At 29.1% G+C, this 25,730-nt stretch overlaps 1 long non-coding RNA gene across 1 annotated transcript in view; it reads right to left on the bottom strand.

The window, feature by feature from the left end:
- LOC147810871 (uncharacterized) overlaps positions 1-24,554 on the bottom strand; it is a 32,231-nt gene extending 7,677 nt beyond the window's left edge. The window contains exons 1-2 of the long non-coding RNA XR_015433002.1: positions 24,068-24,554; positions 21,979-22,196 (exon numbers count right to left, since the gene is read on the bottom strand). This is a non-coding gene — a long non-coding RNA (uncharacterized LOC147810871). The remainder of the gene's footprint in view (positions 1-21,978; positions 22,197-24,067) is intronic.
- Between the last annotated feature and the right edge of the window lie 1,176 nt (positions 24,555-25,730).

The raw sequence follows: 25,730 nt of genomic DNA, 5'->3' as shown, positions 1-25,730 counted from the left end.
TGAGCATTCACGGTTCCCCTTGGAAAGACATGGAGGTATGTGCGCCCTCCTAAGGATATGCCTCCCCAAACACAGACACTGCCTCTTCCGTATGCATCTCTTTCACGGATGTTTGATGGATGATAACGGGTCCCAGGTTCTCTCCATATCAAATAACGTCTACTGTCACTTTCTAGACTAAACCTGGACTCATCCGTAAAGAGAACAGGCCTCCATTGATCTGACGTCCAGTGGACATGTTGTCGGGCCCACTGCAAACGGTCTCTCCTATGGCGTGATGTGAGCGGCACGCAAATGGCTGGTCGTCTCGCATACAGACCACCTTTGTGGAGCCTTCTGCGCACAGTTGACGTTGACACCAACCTTCCGGTGGCTGCAGCAAGAGAGGATCTAAGATGTGTCGGAGTAGCGGTTCTATTCCTGCGTGCACTTAATGTCAAATATCGGTCATCGGCACTGGTCGTAACAGTTGGCCGTCCTTGACTGAACCTCCTAGATGCCGAATCTGTGGTTTGAAATTGCCTCCAAAGTCTATGAACCACAGATGGACTCACATTTAGCCATCTGGCCACTTCTGATTGACTCTGCCCTGCCTCTAGTCTCCCGATGGCTCTCCATCGTAGTTCTTCAGGCAAATGATGCCTAGAGGTCATTATTACGAATTGGCTATCTCAGATTTTCAATGTCGCAATCACAGTAAAATTTGTGTGCTTTCTCTCAAACTTGGACTTTTATGCTCCAGGCAGATGACGTAAGCCGAGTGCAGCGCCACTAATTTGCATATTGCAATTTTACTCAGCTACTCTTAGTGGACAACATATGCAAATTTTGCACGGTTTGGCTTACTTTTGAAAGAGTTATCGCTATTTTTGTGATTTTTCCTTAATTTATGATAACCAGTGTAGTTATCGTATTACATAGTTGTTATTATATGCTAAAGAAAACTTATATTCACTCAATTCAATGTGAGTATTTGAGGGATGCATGAATAGAGGAAAATGGTCATCTGTGATAATTACAGTTTAATGACAGAAAAGATGACAGAAGACAGAAATCCTCAATGAATATCTCAAAAAATTCTAAAGAATATAATAACCACTCCCGATATACTTTACGACAACCGCTCCTGATAATACTAACAGTTACCAAAAATGCATACACTAGTGCAAAAGCAAGTTAAATAGTTTAGTTACAATTTTTGTATGAAATGCAAAATAATTACATGCACTTGATCTATCACAATATTAAAAATCAAAACAGTGTAGCACATACTCATGAAATAGATTATTGGTATAAAAAAAAAATTAAGAACTTATGGTTCACCAATGCAAACTCTTTCCTACTAAATCTTGTATGAACTTCTATGATTGAATAACGAAAACAAACAACTGCAATTGCTTCTTAACACATATATTATAACCTGTTCGGTGGAATGTATTTTGCCATTAATGCCGATTTCAAAGTTCGTATTCACGAATGCAACGACTTATAGGGGACGTTGTTATTTGAGAAGAATTTATGCTAGCAGAACAACAGGATCATCAGTTGCACTGGGGATTTCTTCAGTGTAGCCTGGTAGTGTTCCTTCTTTCGTATGCAAGTGAAAACAAAATGGAATATCTTTTTTTTAAAGAAGGAACACCCAAAACACATCGGAAAATATTTGTAATCTGTAATGCTGCTCTGAAACTAGCTAGAATTAGCAGAGTCTCTTAACGGTTTCGTTTTAAATGAAATATTTTCCTCGTACTGGAGAGATCTCCGAAGCCCAGACGTGCCAACCTAGCAAAATTAACATTCAGGAGTTTCCCTAACAAGAATTCAGGAGATTTCAGGAGGGGTAAAAAAAGGTGCATGGTATGCAACATTTGGCACTTCTAAGGAATTTTAGGTAAAAAATTTATTAAATATAAGAATGCAAGAAATTTTACACACTAATAGAGCAATAATTGTTTAAAAATATTAAATGGAAATAAAATAATTAAACACAGATTTAGCAACACAAAACTATATTAGGTAGATACTCTTTAAATAAATACCATTTCCTTAATAAAACATTATTCAAAAACCCTTGACACTGTAATAAAAATGCACAAAAACTTTTAAAAAATAAACAAATTGAATAACTATTTTATTTTAAAAAACCAATTCAATACTAATGTATAAAAATACTAAAGTCTGTACAATAAAGAACCAATTATCCGGGATGCTCGGGACCATCGCTATCCCGGATGTCTTAATTTCCCGGTTTCCTGGACCGACAAAAAAGTGTCGTTAATCGATGTTTTATCAAACCCAAATTACAAGGAAAAAATGTAAACACATTTTAAAGTAAGAGAAAAAAGAAAAACACTCCTAAATCTAAAAAGGAAAAAAATTGTAGAAAAACAAAATTTAAAAGAATAAAAAAATTTGCAAGTTTAGACAAGAAAAACAAGTTTAAAAAATAATTACGATTCCTAAATCAACTAATAAACAAAACCAATGATTAAATAACGCAATATATTTCATGGGGGGGGAGGGCGAAAATAAAAGGAAAACCTATTAATCTAAATAAAAACAACACTTGAAAATTATCGAACCGAAACAATAGTTAAAAAACGGCACTAGCATAAATATTAAAACCTAGAACAAGGCAAGATCAACGGACTTTAAAAAAAAACTAATGAAAAAATTTGGTAATACAAATAATTTTATTGAGTGCAAAATTTATCATGAAAAAAAAAAAAAAAAAACGTAGTGGAATCAGAAAAACGAAACTGCAATCTGCTTCATAAAATAATTGTATGCTTAAATTAATAAACAATTCTCCTTTTTTTTTTTTTATAAAAACGCGATTTTTAATTAAAGCAGGAGTGATTCCACATCAAGAAAAACTTGCGAATGATACCGCACTTCCAAGGAATCAGAATTTATTCAAAAGAAAAACATTTTATTTTTATTAATCGATGTCAAATAGATAAATATATTTTTCTCTTTCATCTTCTGTTCACTGATATGCATGTGCAATGCATTTTCCCCACCCCCTCGTAAATCAAACAGCAAACGAAATCATCATGCCACTCCTTTGAGTTTAACGACCTAAAAGAGAATGAAGATCTAAAATCTTCAACGTCGCGGAAGAAATGACGTTTCTCTGGGTAAACGGGAAAAAAATTCTTCCCTTCCTCACATTTTCCTCTACTCAACTTCAAGGATTAGTCCAGTTTCCGCTTTTTTTTTTTCATATCGTTTTAGTTCAAAATGGCGGGAGAACCGAGCAAATTTTTTTTCCGGATTATCTGGATACCAGATAAATGGTTCTCTACTGTATGCATGAAAAAAAGAGTTGCAGACTTAGCTCTCCGCAATTAAGTTTTGCTAAAGTCATTGGTACATGATTTGTTGAAATTGATCCATACTTCCGTTTCGACTTAAGACATCCTTGAAATTTTATTTTTTTTTTTTTAAATATACGAAGACTAAACGAATAATTGATATCACGTTGCTAGTTTACGAGCTTGTTGCCAACCGTGGAAAAATACGCATTAAAAACTATAAAAACAGCAAGATACAATATAAATTCCAACTATCGAGAGTACGAGTTTCCCCACTCCTGAACGGACGACACTCGATAACGACATGTGACGTCATTGCATTCAACTCTACACGAAAGAAGAGGAAGATTTCACCCGCCCCCAGTGTAAGGGGGCGGGTGAAATAGGAGTGTTAAGAGGTAACGTTGAAGAGGGGGGAAAATAAAGCATGTTCAGCTACGCTTCAGGCAGATGGTAGTTTGATAAGAGGGGATGGAATTCAAGCTGAAAGAAAAACTTACTTTCGCACTCGCGGAAAAATTAGGTAATTTTGAGTTTGCCCGTCGATCGCAGTAAAATTCGGGAGTTTTTCAAATCAATTCCGGAGGGCGGGAGAATAACTCAAAATTCGGGAGACTCCCGCAAAATGCGGGAGAGTTGGCACGTCTGGAAGCCAAAAAAAGAGGTTAAACCGGTTTTATTGAGTAGCGAACTCTGCTTCGTAAATGGTTGAATAAGTCATTATGAGTCTTTCTGCACTTCAAAACAGGTTTTTATATATATATATATATATATATATATATATATATATATATATATATATATATATATATATATATATATATATATATATATATATATATATATATATATACAGAGCAAAGATAAGGCTTGGAAGAGGCAAATATTTACATTTTGACTTTAAATACGGTCAATCTACTTTACCTTACTTACTATGTCCTACTAAGCTAAGTCGTTGTTGTTGTTGTTAATTTACGTCGCACTAGAGCTGCACAATGGGCAATTGGCGACGGTCTGGGAAACATCCCGGAGGATGATCCGAAGACATGCCATCACAATTTTGATCCTCTGCGGAGGGGATGGCACCCCCGCTTCGGTAGCCCGACGACCTGCGCGTGAAGTCAAGCACTTTACGGTAGCACAGTTTAACGAGGACCAATACCGCACACCCTCGGTCCCTACGCAGACTGATCTGTAGCCAGTGATGCTTGACTTCGGTGATCTGCTGGGAACCGTGTCTTAACGATCAGTCCACTGCGGGACCCTACTAAGCTAAGTTTCAAAATGAAAATTGCACTAGTTGTCCATTGGACTAATCAACATTATAATTACCAAACATCAGAATAAAACTTTTTTTTTAAATTCATACTTATAACTTGATAATGGTTAATATTTGAAACTTCAATTGTGAATTATTACTGTAACTTAAGATGATTATTTCGATAATCACGAAATATCGAAAGAAAACTTTTTTTTCTATTTATCTCATAAAGAACACATCACCCAAATTGAAAGTGCTGTCTTAATTAAAACGTGTTATCTGCCAATTTGAATAATTACCCGGATTGTTAGACAAAACAAAATTAAACTATTTTAGTTTTTCTGACAAAGTTTTATATCATGAAGTTATTAGCTATCATACATTTTCATAATTGTCCAAATGTTAACTTTCTAATATTTGGACAAATTTTAGAATGTTAACTTTTTAGCTTTATGACTTAATAGGAAGAGGGAGAATTATCGATGATTCAAGAAGTTAGGGCTTTACTATTGATAAAAACAAATGCATAGATGCAGTACCCTGCATCTATACATTTGTTTTTCTCAATAGTAAAGCCCTTCCGTAATACCCACAGGACCGTAACTACGCCGGGGCACCGCCCCGGGGCCCCGACGGTCAAGGGGGCCCCATATGAAGTGACCACATCATGTTTTTTCAAAATACAGTACTCTAATTATATATATGTAGGAAAGAAATTGTGTTAAGATAGAAGAGTTGCTGAAAATTTTCTTTTTTGTAATTACGTACCTGTTATGACATAAAGGAAAGGGTAAAAAATGGTAAAACACCTTTTCGCGAATTATTTCCGTTTCCCTTTCTCAAAGGAACAAACACGCTTTGCAGAGAAGGGGAAAGGCCACAGCTGCATGTAGTTGATTGTTAACACTTTCTGTATGTTGCACTTCTGGTTTACTTAGTTGTTTCCTCTACTATCTAGCGTCAGACCCAGTGGCGTGTCAACCAGGGGGAGGCAGAGGACCCCTCTAAAATTTAAGTGGTGGGCAAAGATGCGTTTCGCCTCTCCTGAAATTTAGACACTCACAAAAATAAAGTAAAATCGATAATTTAAAATATTTTTTTTTTTCAATTTTGAAGTTATTTTTAAAATAAGAAAACTTTATATTCCTCTAACATTTATGTGCTTTGCGTATTTTAATATATTTAGTTATTCGCCAAGACGAAGTCCATTAAAATAGGTAATTTTAGAGAAGGAAAAAAAAAAAGCTATTCTTTCTCAGCTTTGAAGTTATACATCAGGTAGGAAACTTTATTTTTTTATGGGAGATTAATGTGTTTTTTGACTTTTGTAAAAGTAAAGTGAAAGTGGAAAAAATATTTTATTTCCAATTTTCACTCTATTTTCTTCCGAAATGGTAATGAGGGGGCGAATTTCGCCCCTTTTGAAATTTCAAAGTGCTAAAAAATAATAGAAATTGGCAACTAAAAAAAATTTCCTCTTTGAATCTATTTTCAAAATAGAAAACTTTATTTTCTTCTGAAATGAAAGTGAGGGGGAAGGGGGAAATTTGATTCCCATCTTCTGAAATTTAGACATTAATAGAATAAAATCAAGTAAAGTAGGAAATTTTAGAAGAAAAAAATTGTTTTGTTTCATAACTTCGACGGTATTTTCCAAATAGAAAACTTCCTTTTCCTCTTAAATTATAGTAAGGGGATAGAAAACTTTATTTTCTTCTGATATAAAGTAAGGGGGGCTAAAATGTGTTTTGTATCTTCTGAAATTTAGACATTTTAAAATAATTAAGTCTAGTAAAATTGTTTGTGTTTTTTTTTTTTTTTTTTTAAAAAAAACTTTGAATTTATTTTCCAAAGAGAAAATTTTATTTTCCTCTTAAATTAATGTGAGGGGGCGAAGAATATACTTCGCCCCTTCTGAAATTCAGACATTCGCAGGAATAAAGTCAAGTAAAATTTATATTTAACTCTTATTTTCGACTTTAAAGCTATTTTCCAAATCGAAAACTTTATTTTCCTCTGAAATTTAATTGAGATGGAAGATAATGTGCGCCACACCTTTTGAAAATTTGACATTCGCTACAATAAAGTAAAATAGAATTGAGAATTTTAGAAAAAGAAACTACTTTTTTTCCAATTTACTAGCTATTTTCCAAATTGAAGTAGAAATCCCCTCCCCCCCTCCCCACAAGAAAAATACTTCGGTTTTGTTTCAATTTTTTTCTACACATTACGACTTTTAATTTATTGAAAAAATTTACAACTAAAACACGAAAAGAGAAGAGGAGCACATCATAAAAAAACATAACAAGTGTTTAGAAAACTAAAATAAGTACCACTGTTTTGCATCCTGAAAAATGCATCTTTTACACTGGGACTAATAGATATATTTTGAAGCATCTTTTGACTGTGGGTGGTATGAAGGTGTTAAAACCTTCATACCACCCACATTTATCTGACTCCTCAAAAAATAGCCATCTCCTTTTACACCATGGGAAAATGACCTTTTGCTTCTTTAAATTGCCTTAATCATTTTTATGACCCCGGGCTCTTTTGTGCTTTTATAAAATGTCATATATTACAGTATCATCTATATGTCCCTTAAGTTGTCCTAAACTTGCAATTATCTAGATGTTCTAGGAAAACAAATGTAAGCTTTTAAGGGATCCAAGGGGATGACTCTTGTTGACATTTACTTAGGTCATTTTGTCAAGAGATTTTTTCTGAGAGAAACGTAAAACGTTCCAGTTAAATTCCAGTTTTTAGCTCATTTAATTGCGTCATTTAAATTAACCATTTTTAAATCAGATATAAATGTTCTGTTAGCTTTTATTTTATTCAATTTTTGAAATTAAAATTTAACTTTAATTAAGAGTTATTGAAATTACTTGCAACTTCCTTTTTTTTAAACATAAATCGTGATATCAATAATTCCCATTCTTAATAAAAAAAATTTTTGGAAAACAGGAAAATCAAATGTAAATTTATTGATAAGGAGGTAAGTAAATGTTTGCATTAACTCATTTAAAACATTTAAATTTTATATTTATATACTGTTCGAATTTTTTTATAGGAATGGTAACATAAAAATTGCTTTTTTTATGTTCGTATATAAAATTTAATTTGTATAGTAAATACTTTAATTTATAATTTTACTGTTTATTGTGTGCATGGATTTTCTTCTTATTTTATATATTTCAAATTATTAAGTCCCTTAAATTTTTTAAATTGGAACTTCGAATTTTTAGGGTTTTTAACAACTTTGCTTTCTTTAAAAAGTGAAATGCAATCTTTATTTTATATTCAAAAAATCATATTTAATTTAATAAAAGAACGCATTTAATTTAATATAAAAAAGCTATGAACATCAGCTTAGAAATCCGTGGCAATTAAAATTCATTTCCATGACAAACCATTAAAAAGAATTTTTTTTAATTAGCGAATATGCTTTGACTTTTTTCTCATTTTTCTTTCATAAGAAAAACTATTACTCTTCGTCATAATTTTGTCACATATGATTACATGGCGTCATGAATACATAGGTCAAATATACAAGAACGATTTTCTAGGGACCTGTCCATATTGCAGTAAGGCAACTTTGTTTTTGTTAATCGATGTATATCGAGAAAAAATTTCTGAATATTTTTTCAGTTAGGACTTTTTAAAATGTGGGTACATGTGCCGATAGAAAAAAAAAAAGTCTATAATTTCCTTCAGTTTCCATAACGAGATCAAAAACTTTTAGATTTGAAACTAAAAAATAATTTTCATTTTTATAATGGTTTTGTCTTGAAAAGACCTTCCTAACGATATAGTAACCGGATTCAACACGTTTATAAAATTGGTATTTTATGATTAGCATTATATTTAGAGGAAAAGGAGGCTACTGTGGACATGGGGGACAGGAGTAACAACATGAATAGCTATTTTCCCCCTAGTCATATTTCCTCGGTTAGATGTCGTAAATTGGTAACATTTACGTACAGTGAACCAAAAAAGTACCACCCAGAATAACTTTTGATTTAATGATCGGATCTTCACGTTCTAGGACTCCATCTTAATAATTCGAGGGTGTGACATCAAATATGCAAATTAATTAGTGCACTATATTTTATTTTAAGTTACGCAATCAGACACAAAAACATACTTTCTCTGAAACATAACTTTTGTTCAACAGATTCGATTTTCTAACCCCCGTAATAAGGGAGGATGTAATCTGGGGAATATGGTCCCAATAGTTGGGTCGGGTGAGCTATCCAAAGTTTGGACCCCCAAATGTTAATATTTTTTTTTTTGTATTTCACTACAGATCGAGAGCTTTTTAAGGGAATTGAAAAAATTTTGCACACGATTATAAAATTCTGTTATCTTAAGATAATTCCATGCAAAAAATAACTTTTAGTAAATATTTATTATTTTTTATTTAAGAATAGTCTGATGTTGATCATTTACGTCAAGTGCTGCACAATAGGCTATTGGCGACGGTCTGGGAAACATCCCTTGAGGTTTGATCCTTTGTAGAGGGGATGGCACCCCCGCTTTCGTAGCCCGGTGGCCTGCACTCGAAGTCGAGCACTTTATCGTAAAACAGTCTAACGAGGACCAACCGCACACCCTCGGTCCCTACGCAGACTGACCCAAGTGGTCACCTACCCGCACACTGTCGGCAGCCAGTGATGCTTGACTTCGGTGATCTGATAGGAACCGTGTCTTAACGATCAGTCCCCTTTGGGACAATAATAGTCTGAAAACTTTTGAATCGTAAGGCATATAGTTTTTTTTTTTTTCGTATCATTTTAAAGTACATAATTCCACATGGAAAATACAAATTTGAGCGAAACTGGTTGAATAGTACATTAGTTCCTGAGAAATCGAGTTTTACAAGTACGACTTTTTTAAAATTTAATTTCTCAGGATTAATCGATTTCGCTTGAACTTTGCATTTTGTCATGTTTAAAACTTACGATGTTTTGTAATCCAATTTATATGCGGACAAATAACTTGTTTTCATAAATATATTCACTAACATAATACATAAATAGCTAAAATGACGGTTAGAGATGGAGTACTGAAAGTTTTTGAAAGGGCCCCCGTAAAAAATGATTGGGTGAAGTTACGGCACTGAATACCCATATTCCCTAGCCTTCCGTAATACCATTTAGAAATCCATGTCAATGAATTAAAAAATTTATATGTCGATATTTTGGTGATTCAAGTCGATATATCAGTGAGGTAAAAGAAAATTCGCGATCGCCACGCTCGAATACGCCATAGATAAGACCGGTCTTCTTCCTCCCCCTTCCACCTCCTCTTCTCAGTTGTATAGGAATGTACTACCATATTTTCTCCTTTATTATTATGAAGAAAGGAGATTCAGGAGGATTCTTCTCCTTTATTATTATGAAGAAAGGAGATTCAGGAGGATTCACAAGATGTTTGAAAATGGACTAACGACTAAATATAGCAAACATAAAAGATAAAAACAGCAAACAAAAGCAATCACTTAAAAAGGGATTTTATTTATTTATTTTTTTTTTTGGAAAAAGAGTAATTAACTCATCATCAAAATTTTAGTCATAATTGCTGTTATTTATGCTATAAAATGCAAAATTGTTATCAAATGAAAAACAATTATCTAAACAGTTACTGATTGTCATGTAATTTTTCACACTAAAATAGAAATTTTTGAATGTTAAGGAGTTACTATATATTTCTACTTCACTGTTATTGATATGTTTCAGAGGGCTCTACTTAGATTAGACTATAATATGAACATAATGATTCGGTCCATAGTTAAAGTTTTTTTTCTCCAATATAATTTAAAAAGTAATATTACTGATATATTTACTATAAATCACATAACAGTATTTATTAAAAGAAATGAAATACTAATGTAAATTCTCAGTAGTTTTAATTTGCTAAACCAGGTAGTTTTTCAAGTAATAATTGTCTCTTATGTGAACTGAGGAAAAATATAATTTCCAGCTTTATTTTTTCAATTGGTAATCTTTATTTTCACTAAATGTTAAGTATCAATGTAATCATTTATATAATAATAGATTAGTATGCAATTGTATGTCAACACATTATTTTTTACCTTAAACTGTCTGGAATTCATTATTAAAGGGTTGTGCTTGCGTAAAATTTACTATCGTGGAAATTCAGCTTTTTTGCCTTTTGGCTAATCTCATCCCTGTCATATACTTTGTGTGTATAATATGCGTGAGCATAATTTTTAATGAAACAAGTTTTTCTTTTTTTTTTTGTAGATACATCGATATATACGATTTTAAAATGGCCTATGAGGGCAGGTAAAAAATTTGCCCTGAGTTTCGCCTGACAATTTGCCTGACAAGAGCATGCTGTGTGTCATAATCTTAAACAATGGGGAGAAAGCAATGTTCAGCACATTTGCATATGTTTACCATGTCAATGTGATCATTGGAGACGATCGACACATAAAACTGTGCGAACATGCTGAACATTTTTTACAGCAGAGTGTTCTCCGTTGTTCACGAAGATCTCGAATTTTGTAAAATGTGTTAAATAGTTTCAGCTGTAGGTCATCACCAGGATGAAATGTGGAACCACCACTTCACACTTGAAACAACAAGAACTTTGATAAAATAAGGGAACTCCTCATAACAACAATCAAATAAGACCAAAATCCAGCAGGAAAGTTTATTTCAATGGCGTTTCTTTTACTTGAAGGGTATGGTGCACATAGAATTTCTGCAGAAAGGCATGATAACCAACTCAGTTTCGTATTGCTAAAAGTTGAGCGAGCTCTGTACATATATCAAAAAGAAGTGATAAAAATTGAGTATCAGTGTGATTTTGTTGCACGATAACTCAACACCTCACATGGCTGCCAAACCAGTGGCGTGCCAGCCGGGGGGGCAGAGGGGGCAGTCGCCCCCTCTGAAATTTTAGTGAGGGGGCAAACAATATATTTCGCCCCTCCTGAAATTTAAACATTCGAGAAAATAAAATCAAGTAAAATTCCGAGTAGAAAATAGTCAAAAAGTAAAATTTTAGAAAAAAGTAACTTTTTAGTTGAACTTTGTAGCTATTTTCCAAGTAAAAAACCTAATTTTCCTCTGAAATTAAAGTAAGAGGTTATAATAAATATGAAGGCAAGAAATAAATTTAGGTAAAATTGGTAATTTTAGGAAAAAACAATTTTTTTTTTCAATTTTGAAGCTATTTTTCAAAAGAAAACCTTATTGTCTTCTGAAATTTAATAAAAGGGCCTATATTGTGTTTCGCCCCTTCTGAAATTTAGACATTCACAAAAATAAAGTCAATGTAAATTAGTAAACTTAAAGGAAGAAAAAAACTTTTTTCAACTTTGAAGCGATTTTCTAAGAAGAAAACTTTATTTAATTCTGAAATTTAAATGAAGGGTGAGTAATGTACTTCGCCCCTCTTGAAATTTTGCCATTCGTGATAATAATGTCAAGTTAAATTGATAACTTTAGAAAAAAATAACCATTTCTTTTTCAACTTTAAGGTTATTTTCGAAATCAAAAATTACTTATTTTACTGTGAATTTAAATTGAGGGGGCGAATAACGTGCTTCGCCCCTTCTGAAATTTAGCCATTCTTGAAAACATAGTTAAGTTCAATTGGTAATTTCAGAAAAAAAATGTAAGAAAAAAAACACTATTTTCTTTTGAAATTCAATTGAGGGGGCGAATAGTGTGCTTCGCCCCTTCTAAAATTTAGCCATTCGTGAAAATAAAATTAAGTTGGTAATTTGGAAGAAAAAAAAAGAACTTTAAAAAAAAAAAATATTTTTTTTATCTTAAATTTAATTGAAGAGGCGAATAGTGTACTTAGCCTTTTATAAAATTTAGATATTCGTGAGAATGAAGTCAAGTTCAATTGGTAACTTTAGAAAAAAAGATCCATTTCTTTTTCTACTTTAAAGCTATTTTCGAAATTAAAAACTTTATTTTACTGTGAATTGAAACTGAGGGGGCGAATAATGTGCTTCACCCCTTCTGAAATTTTGTCATTCGTGAAAATAAAGTTAAGTTGGCAATTTTAGAAAGAAAAAAAAGAACCCTTTTTCAACTTTAGTTGTCTTTTTTTTTTTTGTTTTTTTTTAAAGCACTATTTTCTTCTGAAGTTTAATTGAGTGATATTTAGACATTAGACCCCTTTTTATATTTAGACATTCATGAAAATGAAGTCAATTTAAATTGATAACTTTAGGAAAAAAGCACTATTTTTTCCCCTTTAAAGCTATTTTCTAAGTAAAAAACTTTATTCACCTCTGAAATTTAATTGAAGGGTGAAAAATGTGCTTCGCCCCTTCTGAAATTTAGCCATTCGTGAAAATAATGTCAAGTTAAATTGATAACTTTAGAAAAAAATCCCTATTTTTTTTCTACTTTAAAGTTATTTTCGAAATCAAAAACTTTATTTTACTGGGAATGTAAATTAAGGGAGCGAAAAATGTGCTTCGCCCCTTCTGAAATTTAGCCTTTCGTGAAAATAAAGTTAAATTGGTAATTTTAGAAAAAAAAATTTCAACTTTAAAGTTTTTTTTTTAAACATTTTTTTCCTCTGAAATTTAATTAAGGGGGCGAATAGTGTTCTTAGCCACTTCTGAAATTCGGAAATTCGTGAGAATGAAGTCAAGTTAAATTGGTAACTTTTGAAAAAAAGTACTGTTTTTTTTTCTACTTTAAAGCTATTTTTAAAATTAAAACTTTTATTTTCCTCTGAAATTTAATTGAAAGGCGAATAATTTGCTTTGCCCTTATTGAAATTTAAACATTCGTGAAAATAAAATTAAATTAAATTGGTAATTTCAGAAAAAAAAAGTCTAAAAAACTTTCTAAAGACAAAGACTTTTTTTTCACGTATAACTTTCTATATAATTGAAAGAAAATCTCATCCCAACTTCATCTCTTTTGCCCTTCCCTGGCGGAAAGAGTAATAAAATGCAACCTTCACTGATAAAAATTGGTTTCAAAGCCACCCCTGACTTTCAACAATTTCCTTTCCACCCACTTTGGCATATAATTCTGGTGGCCAAACCCCCCACAAAGACAGTTATTTGACTCCACAAAAACAGCCACCTCATGTTACACACTGTGGGTAAAAGTACTTCGCTTCTTAAATTTTCATTTTTATGGCCTTTTGCTCCTTTGTCCTCTTTTTAAAATGTCAGATATCCACAGAAACATATCTTATTTGGATATCTCTTCGTAAATCGTCTCAAACAAGCAATTATATCTAGATTTTCTGAGAAAACAGGTGTTTTAAGCTTTTAAGGGATCTAAACTGGGAAGGACTTGTTGACATTTTCTCTGGTCTGGTCTTTTTGTGATGAGACATTTCTTAGACTTACGTAAATAAACGCTCTCTGTTAAATTTTTTTTTAGCTCTTTTAATTACAAGTTAAGTTATCAATTTCAAAAGAAAGCATATTTTTTTATTTTGTTTAATTGTTTTAAATTATTTGGTTGTTTTTTTGTTGTTGTTATTGCCGTTATTTTTTTACATTAGTTTGATAAATTAAATAACAAGGAAACGTAAAATAGATATCGAAGGAGGTAAGCAAATGTTTTCATTTCATTAAATTATTTAATGCTTTAATAATTATGCATTTATGCACTATTTGAATTGTTTCAGATAGTTGTTCGTATATCAAATACATTTAAATAGTACATTAGTTCATGATTTTACCGTTTGTTGTTGGTGTAGGGATTAGTTTATGTTACGAATTTAATTTTTTTTAATTGTTAAATAATATTTTGAATTCTTTTTACTTTTAAAAACTTTGTTTTTATTCGAAAATGAAATTCAACCTTTAATTTTTTAAGAAAATCCTAGTCAATAAAAAAATAATAAAGTATCTTGAAATAAAAATTATTTTCGTATTTTTGATTATTCTTTCAACTTTTAGGAGGTACATTTTAATATCGGTTCCTTAAGATCATCAATGTCTTTATTTTATTGAAATTAATTTTCTTCTGCTCTTTTGGCACAAAAGTGATATTCATTGCAGATTAATATACTAAAAATAAATAAATAAAAATGACCGAAAAACTATTGATTCTAAAAACAGGAAAATAACACGATTGAGAATGCATCATATCAGCTCTGAAAGCTGTTTTTCTTTTTCCTTTTTCTAATTTTTTAATATTACTATTTTATTTACATCTTATATGATAACTATTATTATATTATGTATATCATATGATTACGTAGAGCAGAACTCTAACACCAAATCTGTTATACATTTACTCTCTCTCTCATGTGAAATAAACCAATTAAAAAAAAAACATTATACACCAACAATAATTTGTATAAATAAGGATAATTCGTTTAAATAATGATAATTTTTATTTTAATACAAACAAATTAACTACCATTTTTATTTTTAGCAATAAAAATGTTAAAAAATTATTCTTTAAAAAAGGTTCATCAAAAATTTTCATAATATTTTATTATTCTCAGTAATAAAAACTTTAATTAAACAAAAAACTTATTTTTAAGAATGGGGCAATATTGGAGGGTAAAACACATTCCGTAATATTGGAGGGGAAAAAATTATCCGCGTAATTTTTGTAGTCTTTTTTTTTTTTAATCATAATTTCATAGGATGCTAAAATTGTGTTAATTAACTTTGTGAAAGCTTTTTTCATGAATATTTCCTCTGAATTTAAAGTATTAATTTTCAAAAATTTTAATGCTGAAATTATAAATGCTGTTGATGGAGATTAAAAAATTAATGCGATCAATACTATTGTAATTCATCATTTCTTAAAAATGTGAATATTTCTCTTTATCAATTGAATATTTTTATTTTCCGTTTTAAACATGACAATTACGACTTAAATCCAGATAAATTAAACTGGAACAATATGAGAAAAATACTACACATAAAACTACTTAAATTTCATTTATTTTTCCGCATTTTGTTTTATATTATATGTTATATATGTATTATGTGTTACATATGTTATATATATGTTATTGTGTTAATAAATATTGTGTTAACATATATATGTTATTGTGTTAAAAATAAAATAAACAAAAATATATTTTTGCTTATTTTATTTTTCTCTTTAAAAATCCGAAGCAAATAAAATTCATTGTCAAGACAAGCCATTAAAAAGAATTTTTTATTTAGGAAAAAAGCTGTATAACCTTTTTCTTTGGTATTATATTTGCTTTGGTATTATATTTGCTTTGGAATTTCAAATAAATAAATAGTTCCCTGTCATGATTGTTTACTCATATATGACGTCGCGAATATATATATTTACATGCCTTTCTGATCAGAAGTTTCAATTGGCAAATTATTCAAAAAAGAATCTTCTTTAAAATATAGCCATATTTTTAGGTCCCTGTACACACTGGAGTAACGTAACTTTATTTTTAGCTCGATGTTAATTATATAACTGCTGAATATTTTTTTTATAGTGGCTTTTTAAAAGAAGAGCATATGTGATACATAAAACCGTAAAATTCCATTCAATTTCTATAAAACGTGTTGAAAATTTTTAATTTGAAATCAGTAAGTAATTTCATTTTTTATAACTATATATGAAACAGATTCAAGAAGTTTTATGAAATTGACACTTCATGACTTGCATTATAATTAGCTTGTTGACTAGGGATACTTTATTTAAGACTTTTTATGATTACTTTATTTATTTAATTTTAAGTTATGAGCTTCCATTTCCCATAAGTGATATATGCGCCAGTTTTATAAACTTAATTTATACAACAATACAGATATTTACTAAAATTGTCTGAAAAATTAAGTTTAAAAATAATAATAAAGTAATAACTTAGTTAATTAAATTAGCTCCAACTGTTATTATTCTTTTTTTAATTTTACAATATCATTTAATCTAATGCGTCATATGGTAACCGTATTATATATAGACAGAGCTATACTTTCTTCCAAGTTTACATTTTATATTAAATTAATTTTTTGATTTTATAAAACCATCGAAATACAATTTTCAGTGTCTGACCTGTTAATTCCATCATACCTGTCTTTCTGTATACCGGATAATAATAATAATCTGAATCAAATTATTTTGGTTTTATTTGATGGCCTGTAGCCTTAATAGCTTTGTTTAAAAAAAATTTCTTTGATAGACAATATCAATGAAACTTTGGCGTTAAGATTGTTGTTGTTATAAGATTGTTGTTTCATCAATTAACATAAATAACGCACGTCGCATGTCATTTTTATCATCAGTTGTCAAATTCATTTTATCCAATTTTAAAAGTTCTGTAACTAATTTGTTTTTCGTTTAGTTTGCGTAACATAATGAAACTATAACCCATAGTTCAATTAAAAATTAACTTCAGAAATTTTTTTAGAATTTTGAAATTTATGTACAAAAAAAAGTTATTTCTTATAAAATAATTTCAGAAAGCTAAAAATATGCAAAAATGAATATAGAAGTATGCACCAAAGAAAAAAATGGGATAATTTATTTTAAGATTTCGTCTGAAAGAGAAAAAAGAAGTCCCTGGGCAAAGTAGAAATCGAGAGCCATCACCGATTTTATAGTTAATACATTCAATGTCAATTTCTCTTCTACTAATCTCCTAAAACGAAAATCTTTGCTTAAGTTCCAATTGTTCATGCGATTTCCTGACAATTTTGAGGAATCTCAACTGAAATTATTAATTGTAGCATTTAGAAGAAGCAAACACATATTCATCGTCGACATTGACACCCAAATCTTAAAAAAAAGTTTAAAACATTGCTCAATTTTAGAAAGAATTATCAAAATAATTGAATATCCATTTAGTAGTAAATTGTATTTAGTTTTTTTTGCATCACATTATTTTTACTAGAAAAGCGATAAAAAAAGATAAAAGAAAGCTATTGTCTTTTCATATTCTAATTGGTCAGTTAAATGTGAAAATTTACTGAACATGTACAGAAACGGCTAAACCGTGCAAACACAAATTATTATTTTGTTCAAATTTAAAAGTTATTTCGTTACTTGAGTGGTGAGGTTTAGCACTTTCTTGTAATATCTCGCATGCTCACGCACTTTTAATTTTTGATTCTGTGTAGTGCAGGTAATAATTATTTATGTACGTGAACTAAAAAGAGGCTAAAGTTTTCTATTTTGTAGGAAAATCAAACAATGTATTGAGCGTAAATAAATAAATAAACAAAGCGAGCACTCTTAGATCAAACAATCGCATTTTCATAGGACTCAATTCGGATAGTTCGGGAACCTGACTTTAAATATGCGAAATAATTAGTGTAAGGGTAGACGATTTTAAGAGTCAAGAAATTTCCCCCACGAAAACGTACTTGCTTTGAATAAACTTTTTCAATCAACGTATGCAGATTCTTGACCCTTAAAATAATGGGATAGCTGTAATCTGGAAGGAAAAAAAACAGTTCGACAATTTAGTCAGAGCAGTTAGAGCCTTCTTATGTTTGCGATTTGAATATTTTTGTTATACACAGGGCTGACGATTCTAAGGTTGTTCAGCGATGATCAGTAATCTTTTAATTTATTCCTTTTTTTTTGTGCGTCAGACATAGTTTAATGCATTTTTTGCAGGTATACCTGGCTCAGTAATTACGATTTTTGTCTGACATTATTTACTTTCTATATTTAGTCATGTATTATTGAAATGCTTTTTCCGAACATTTTAATTTTCAAACTTCGTAGTTTACTTTGATTATTTGTCAGTTATTTTTAAAAATAATTTTTTTTCGGATTTTTATTTTCTCTATAATAATTTCTATTCCTCTGTCCTTGTTATTTTTCAAACATTTTTAAGCTAAATGGGAATTTTTGTGATTAATTTTGTGACCAGTAACTCTTTATTCTCATTAATAAAATAATAAGTCTTTATAAAAACTATGCTATAATACAAAAATTTTTTAATAAGTACAGCAAATTTTTCAGATTTAGTCTTTGTTTAGTTGTAATAGTTTTTTTAAATTTCATTTTTATCGGATTTTTGCTTTTACGCTTATGTTAATGATATTTTTGTTAATTGTTTTCTCTATATTTTGTTAGAACATTTTAAATTCTTTAAATATATTTCATTCAATTTATACTTGAAAATTTCTAAATATTTTAAAAGTATATAACATAATTTCCCAATATCATTTGGTTTTTCGAAAGATTCTTTTAAATTTCCATTAGTTTTTTTCGTTCTACAATTTTGTTTCGAATAGCTATAATTCAAAAAATAATATTGCATTGTTAAGTTAAAAAAGCACGTAGCCTCTAATATACAATAAAATTTTTGGTTATAATTTAATAATGTGTTTAGATTATACTTCTGTAAATAAGAAACATATTTAAATATGGCGAGCTGGAAATTAATTCTTTCATTTGTTTTTTTTTTCATCCCTAGTCCTTTATCATGAAAACTTAATATGATAAAGTTAATTCTACTTCATTAAATTACTGCATATTTATATGTTTAAAATTGTATTTTTTTTCTTTGTATACATTTTAAGCTTTACCTTGGAATTAACCAGAAAAATCAGAAGACTTGTTAAAATTCAAAGTCATTTTAAAATAAGATTTAATTTTAGAAATCAATCTCTTTTACTCCTTCATTTATTTTAATGTTTTTATACCTTGTGCTTATCATTAAAATTATGATAAAGTTAGTTTTCCATTTTTTTGTAAACTGAAAATTTATATTCAGGATTAAATTCAAATCTATGCTAGAATTAAAATTTAAATAACAAGTTATTTTTAATTCAATATGTTTTTGAGGAGCGAAAAACCATTCTATGTCATTATGATTAAAATGTATCGACAAAATGTATTGCTCAGCATTAACAAGTTTAAAGGAGTAAAATTACAAAATTCATTAATTAAATTTTTTACATTTTAATACACATTTTTTCTTTTTAATTAGTTTCGGATTGATAAATCATTTTTTGTTAACTAAATTGGTGTGGATGTAATAGTTAAATCATCGTCGTCATGAACAACGGAAATAGTTTAGATAATTACAATTAGACAAATTACAATATTAAAATAATACAACTAACTTTAAAATATTAAATCAAGCAAAGCTTATGACTTTGCATTGGCTCGCCCCCCCAGTCAAAAAAAAGTTGGCACGCCACTGTGCCAAACATATGAACTGAGACAGCGATTTAAATGAAAAGTATGGCAACAACCTCCATATAGTTCAGACTTATTAAAATGTGATTTTCATGTTTAAAGTAGTTGAAGGACGACAATTCAGATGTAATGTTGCTAACGTTCCACAGATATTTCCTAAACTATTCCTAATTTATCCTAAAAATCTAACAAAGACTAAGGAATGTATAGGAAACTTATGAAATGATGTATAAACATAAAATAATTTTTTTAAATTCATATGTGTTAAGTTGGAAGAAGGAAAACGAAACTTAGTGTTTTAGTTCTGCGCTTTACAAGATTCTGGCTGTTAAAACAATCGGCTTTGCTAACTAAAAAACTGTGTGTTTAGATTGGAATTCTTAAAATGGTTTTATTTCAAATAAGAATTTCAATAAGAATTCAAATAAGAATACTATTTGATTCTTTGTATCTTAAAAATTAACTTTTGCTTTGTTTCTAAAATATTCAATGCAGTTTTGCAAAGAATAAATTATACATCCCACAAATACCTGTTGTGAAATATTCATTTTAATTAGTGAATTTTTATATTCGATTTCAATAAAAGTTATAAGAGAATGAGCACTTTTGGCAGCCACTATATTAAAAAAATCATCTGAAAGGATTTTACTCCCAACAAGCAGGCTTCATGATTTTTTTGATTCTTTTAAAAAAAATCAGATTTTTTTGATTTTCATTCTAATACTTTGTAAGAACTATAATTTATGCTTAAAAATACTTTATAAATGTTTAATCAAAATTAAATTAATATTAAAACAATATTTTAGAAGCTTTAACTTACTAATATAATTTTTCATTATAATACATAGCTTCAAATGCATAGTAACCATTTTGAAACCATTGCATAATTGAAATTTGAAGACTAGATGAAATAGAGAATTTAATGAAAGGGGTCTGTCTAGGTTTTTCTGAGAGGTACTTATTTTGTGAAAATTTAGACACAATTTGTGAAAATTAAAAATAATATTAAAAAATCAACACAAAAATATGGATTTATTCGTTTATTACGAAACACAAAAATAAAATTTAAATTCCTAAAGTTGAATTTGTGAAGGTACCCTAAGCAGTAGTAAATTTGGCTTGGACAGACTTTTTAACTATTAAATTAAAGTTTCAATTAGCAAACCATAATTTTAATTTAAAATTGTGTATTTTTTTCTCATGATTTCTAATAATGACAAAATAAATGTAACAGATTGTGTTTATAAATGTAGTCATTCATCAAAAAATAAATAAATATTTAATCTATATATTTTTATATTAAAATATTCATTTTTAATCCTATATCAAAACTGATCAGCTAAAAAATATTTTAAAAAAATCTATGTACTCATTGGAATTTTTTTTCACAAAAATTCTTTATAGAAAATCTGATAATGTCAAAGATACTGTAAACATATTATGAGAAAAAATACCAGTTAATAAGTCTACTGCCTCAAATAGACTTTGAAAGGGTGAAATGACACTATATCAGGAAAAAAATATCTGAGCTCATTAGCCTTTTTTTTTCTATCTTTGGTATATTAGGGTAATTTCTTTTTAATGTAACCTCAAGCTTTAGGAATATACATTTTCCACCAATAAAATATAATGTAAATTTTAATTCCATGCTGTTTCACTCAAAAGGTAGAATTGTAATTAAGATTATTTGCATTTTTTTCCCTTCAAAATTCATGTCTATTAATTACCCTCTACAGCTATGCAAGTCTATATTAAGACAGCATTAAATCAAAAGATTTTAAAAATGTAATTTCAAATGTGTTGGAATTTAACACACACCAAGAAAGAAAGTAATTTCGTTAACTAAAATTAACTAACACAGCAATTTATTTAAAATAAATTTTAAAACTAAGAAAAGAAAATAATAAAAGTATCAATAATTTAAAACACTGTGTTTTAACTTATAAAATCAATACATATATTTAAAAAAATCAGTTGATTTAAATCAATGATTTTTTAAAAAAAAATCAGTTGATTTAAATCATGATTTAAATCGTGATTTAAATCAACGAACCCTGACAACAAGTAAATGTAAAATTATATTTTTAGATTATTATTTATTAGATTATTATATTATATTTAGATTTTATAGTGAAAAGTTTGAACAAAAGAATTTATTAATTAAAATAAAGTGTAAAACTATATTTGGGTCAAAATTCTCTAAATGTAAAGTAAGGAGTGAAAAAAAAAATGTGGGAAGATAATTTTTGTTTAATTTCAGAATATTTAGACAATGGTTATTAAGATATATATTTACCAGAAATCTTTCAGATCCCTGCCCATTATCAATCAACAGGAATTTATTTCCGCCTGTCGTTCTTTGCCACTCTTCTGGGAGATTAATATCATCCACAGAATGTGGCAAAGCAGGCATCGTTGAATGACGGGATCTATACATTTTTTTTTGAAAGTGAGGAAAATCTGGGAATTGCGGCAGCAGCCTCCAGGGACAACGCATGCTTACCCACAGCTTCACTATGAAAATTAAAGTAAAAAATAACAATCAATTATTAAGTATAAAAAATATTATGCTCTTATAATATAGCAGCTGCAAGCATGCTTACAAATGAGAAAAATATTTATTTTACTAAGATAAATAATATTTTTTGCCCTATAAGAATTGTTCCTTTCCCAAAGAAAAACATCTCCTTTTAGTAAGGGAAATTGAAACTATTCTTATTTATATGGGAATATACAATATATTAATGACTATGTTTGTACTCTGTTTATATATTTTTTTAAATATAAATCTACTCGCTTACTTCAATTATAATTAAATTTGCCTAATTGATAAATTGAAGAAAAAAGAAATTCAATATTGATGTTAAAGCATTCACATTCATTATATTCAACAAGATGTGTGGAACAGGGCCTCATTTAACCTCTGAGGATAGAGGAAGTTCTGTCTCGTTTCCTCATTTTGCGTTTGGGAAGTTTTCTTAAATTCTATGCACATTAATATTAAACTTACTAATACAACAAATATTAATTCCAAAAGTGGCTCTAAAGCATTAAAATTTTACCCCTCCCCTATCATGACATATTCAATATAGTAAATGGTAAAAAAAAATTATTGAAAAAGCAATTTAATTGTTACTAATGTCTGGCATTATTAACATGCAAATAAATTAAATATTTGAATTTTAAAGAGTGGAATCAGAAATTTCTTAAAAGTCATCTTTAAACTGTTTAATTGTATTATATCCATTACTTTCATTACTATATGGTTGAGACATCAGATTTAACATCTTACAATATGCAGTTCATAGAATTTATTAAATTTATGTATTAATAAATTCCTATAGATTTACTATATATCTATTCATGATTTAACAGGATATCTTTCTGTCAATAGACCATCAGTAAGCTGGTAAGTTTATCTATCAAAGTGAGTTTATAAAATCAAATTAATTCGAACATTCTTAAGTAAGTCTATTTATTTAAAAGCGTTTTTGTCCACAATAATCTAATAAAATTTGATTCAGTATTATCATTTGTCTTTAGTGCTCCCACAAAAAAGAAAAAAAAAATCTTGTGTATTATTTGGGTTTGTTTATTAGCTATCAATGTGTATATTGACAAAAGCTAGATAGATCTGAAAGTGATATGGGAAAAAAAAGTTAATTTACTACAGAGTATAGGGAAAGACAGTATAGCTTGAACTTGGCTAAAATATTTTATTACTATGAAAATATCTTTTTTTTTTTCCTTCTCCCCATTAACATGTAGTTAATTCACAGTTCTACTCTTAATAATAATTTGAATTTATTTGCATTTTTTCAGTGGTAAAAAAAAAGATTATTTACATATATATATATATATATATATATATATATATATATATATATATATATATATATATATATTTTGCAGAAGTCAAGTTACAAGCCTTAATAATGTTACATAAAAAGTTCTTAAATAATTTAATTGCATCTGGTTTAAAAAGATAAATTTTATTTACAAATTTCAAGAATTAAGCTTACCTAATTTTATTCACTTAAAATTTGTTAGAAATAAACTCATTAGATAAGCAAATCAAGAGCCCATTACATAAACTCATCAAGCATATTTTCTTCTGAATTTGCTGACTATTAATTAAGTAGCTAATTTATTGTTAATAAAATATAAGCATAGTTAATAAAAAATAGATCATAAAATATTAATCATAGTTAATAAAAAATATTTAAGTTTCATTCAATTAGAATTGAAAGAATATTTAATTTTTTTTTTAATTTAAAATTTGTCAAAATATAAATTCTAAACTTCTTTTTTTAGTTAATTTAACACAAACATGAACTTAAAATTTAATTTCATTATAAAAGACATTTCATTAAATTAAAACTTACTCGTACAAACGTTTAACTGGTGTTGTAATTCTCTCAGCATCTTGTTGCTCCATCTCTTCTGAAAAATTCATACACTTTATCTTTTCTGAATCATCTTCATGGTTGTGCTCTCCTTCCTTTAAAAATTATCGTATCATCTTTAATGCGGAGCCTAGGGGGCCTCAAATGTCGGCATCGCCAGTATTAAGTGTCATTCTTTGTTCGTTTTAGTGTGTATGTGAAATTTTCATTCACTAAGATTTTGCCTCCTCTTTGGGCATTTAAAGAATAAAAATCTGCCATTGCGGCACGTGGACCTCGACAATTGTGAAAATGATTTGCGGTTGTCGTACGATGTGCTATGTTAATTTCAGTCGCCAAATTACGATGCTAATACCATTGCAATATTCACAAACATGCCAAAGTATTATGTTAACCTCTTTGGCTGTTTATACTGAAGAGACACAACATTCATGGCTTATTTGCAAACGCGCCAAAGAATAGGTAGTGTATAGCGTGAGGATGCCTGTGAATCCTCAGGAAACAGGATGACCCTTCGAGGCATGTTTTCAAGCATGCGCAGTATACTAATCAAAATGAGTAACGCCTCCTCCCTGTCCTTCATACAGACGTCTACAGAACAGAAAATGGCGCGCTCATTTCCAGAATCAAAGCTCATTTCAAATCAAAGCTTATCAAGAAATAATAAAAGATTATTAAAAGGGTATGTAATTATATTTTATTCGAAGTATTGATTTTCTGCCTTTTCATTAGAAATATGTATTTCCTTAATTGTTGAATGATCATCTTTTTCAATTAATTAATGAACGTTGAATAAATAAAAAGCTTTGCAAGAATCAATGTTCAGTTTCTTTCCTATTTTCTTTATTTGATGTTAAATGTACAATGTAATGACTGGTGATTGAGACGTTAAAATGCAGAAAATTGCGAACAGAAATCCGAATAAATTATTTATAGTTTGTAAGTGCAAATATATTTATACAATCCTTAGTATTTAACGATCATTCAATGTAAAGAAAAGGCAGCATTTCATGTATTGAATAAAATATATTTACTGCTCATAATAAGATATCTTTTGTTCACTCGTTTTTCATTGACTCAAGAGTCTTCACATGATTATTTAATTAAAAATACAAAAGAAATATTTCATAATCATAACAAAATGTGACCCAAGCATACACGTGATACAATTGGTGTGACTAATATAAAGCATGTTTCCTTAATTAGACTAAGCAATAATGTAAAATTTGAGGCACTTATTTATTGAGTGTAGGTAAATTTTCCGTCATATTTTAGGGAGGTATGAGTTCATGACAAAGTAATGAATTTAAAAAGTTTGGGCCAATATTTTTAACTTCAATGCGAAATAGAATAGACTTGATTAAAATCATCGACAAAATAAGGAAATTTTTGCATTAAATTGACTAACATAATTCGAATTAATTAACACATAATTTTTGCATTCTTTTCCCAAACTCAATGTATTTAATTACAAATTTACACAAATCATTTTAAAAATTTCTTATATTTCAATAACGCATCTGTAGATGGCACCACCACTATCTAAACTTTTTTTTAACTGATGCTTCCCTTCCCTTCACCAACCTTTTGAGAAAGGATACGCATGAACGAAAAACTTACAAAATAGGCTGTTTACTCGGTA

The sequence above is a fragment of the Parasteatoda tepidariorum genome, chromosome 4 (assembly GCF_982258835.1).
Source record: "Parasteatoda tepidariorum strain Cologne lab strain chromosome 4, Ptep-v5.0, whole genome shotgun sequence".
NCBI lineage: Eukaryota > Metazoa > Arthropoda > Arachnida > Araneae > Theridiidae > Parasteatoda > Parasteatoda tepidariorum.
The sequence above is the reverse complement of the archived record's forward strand: the minus strand, read 5'-3'. Positions and strand labels throughout refer to the sequence as shown.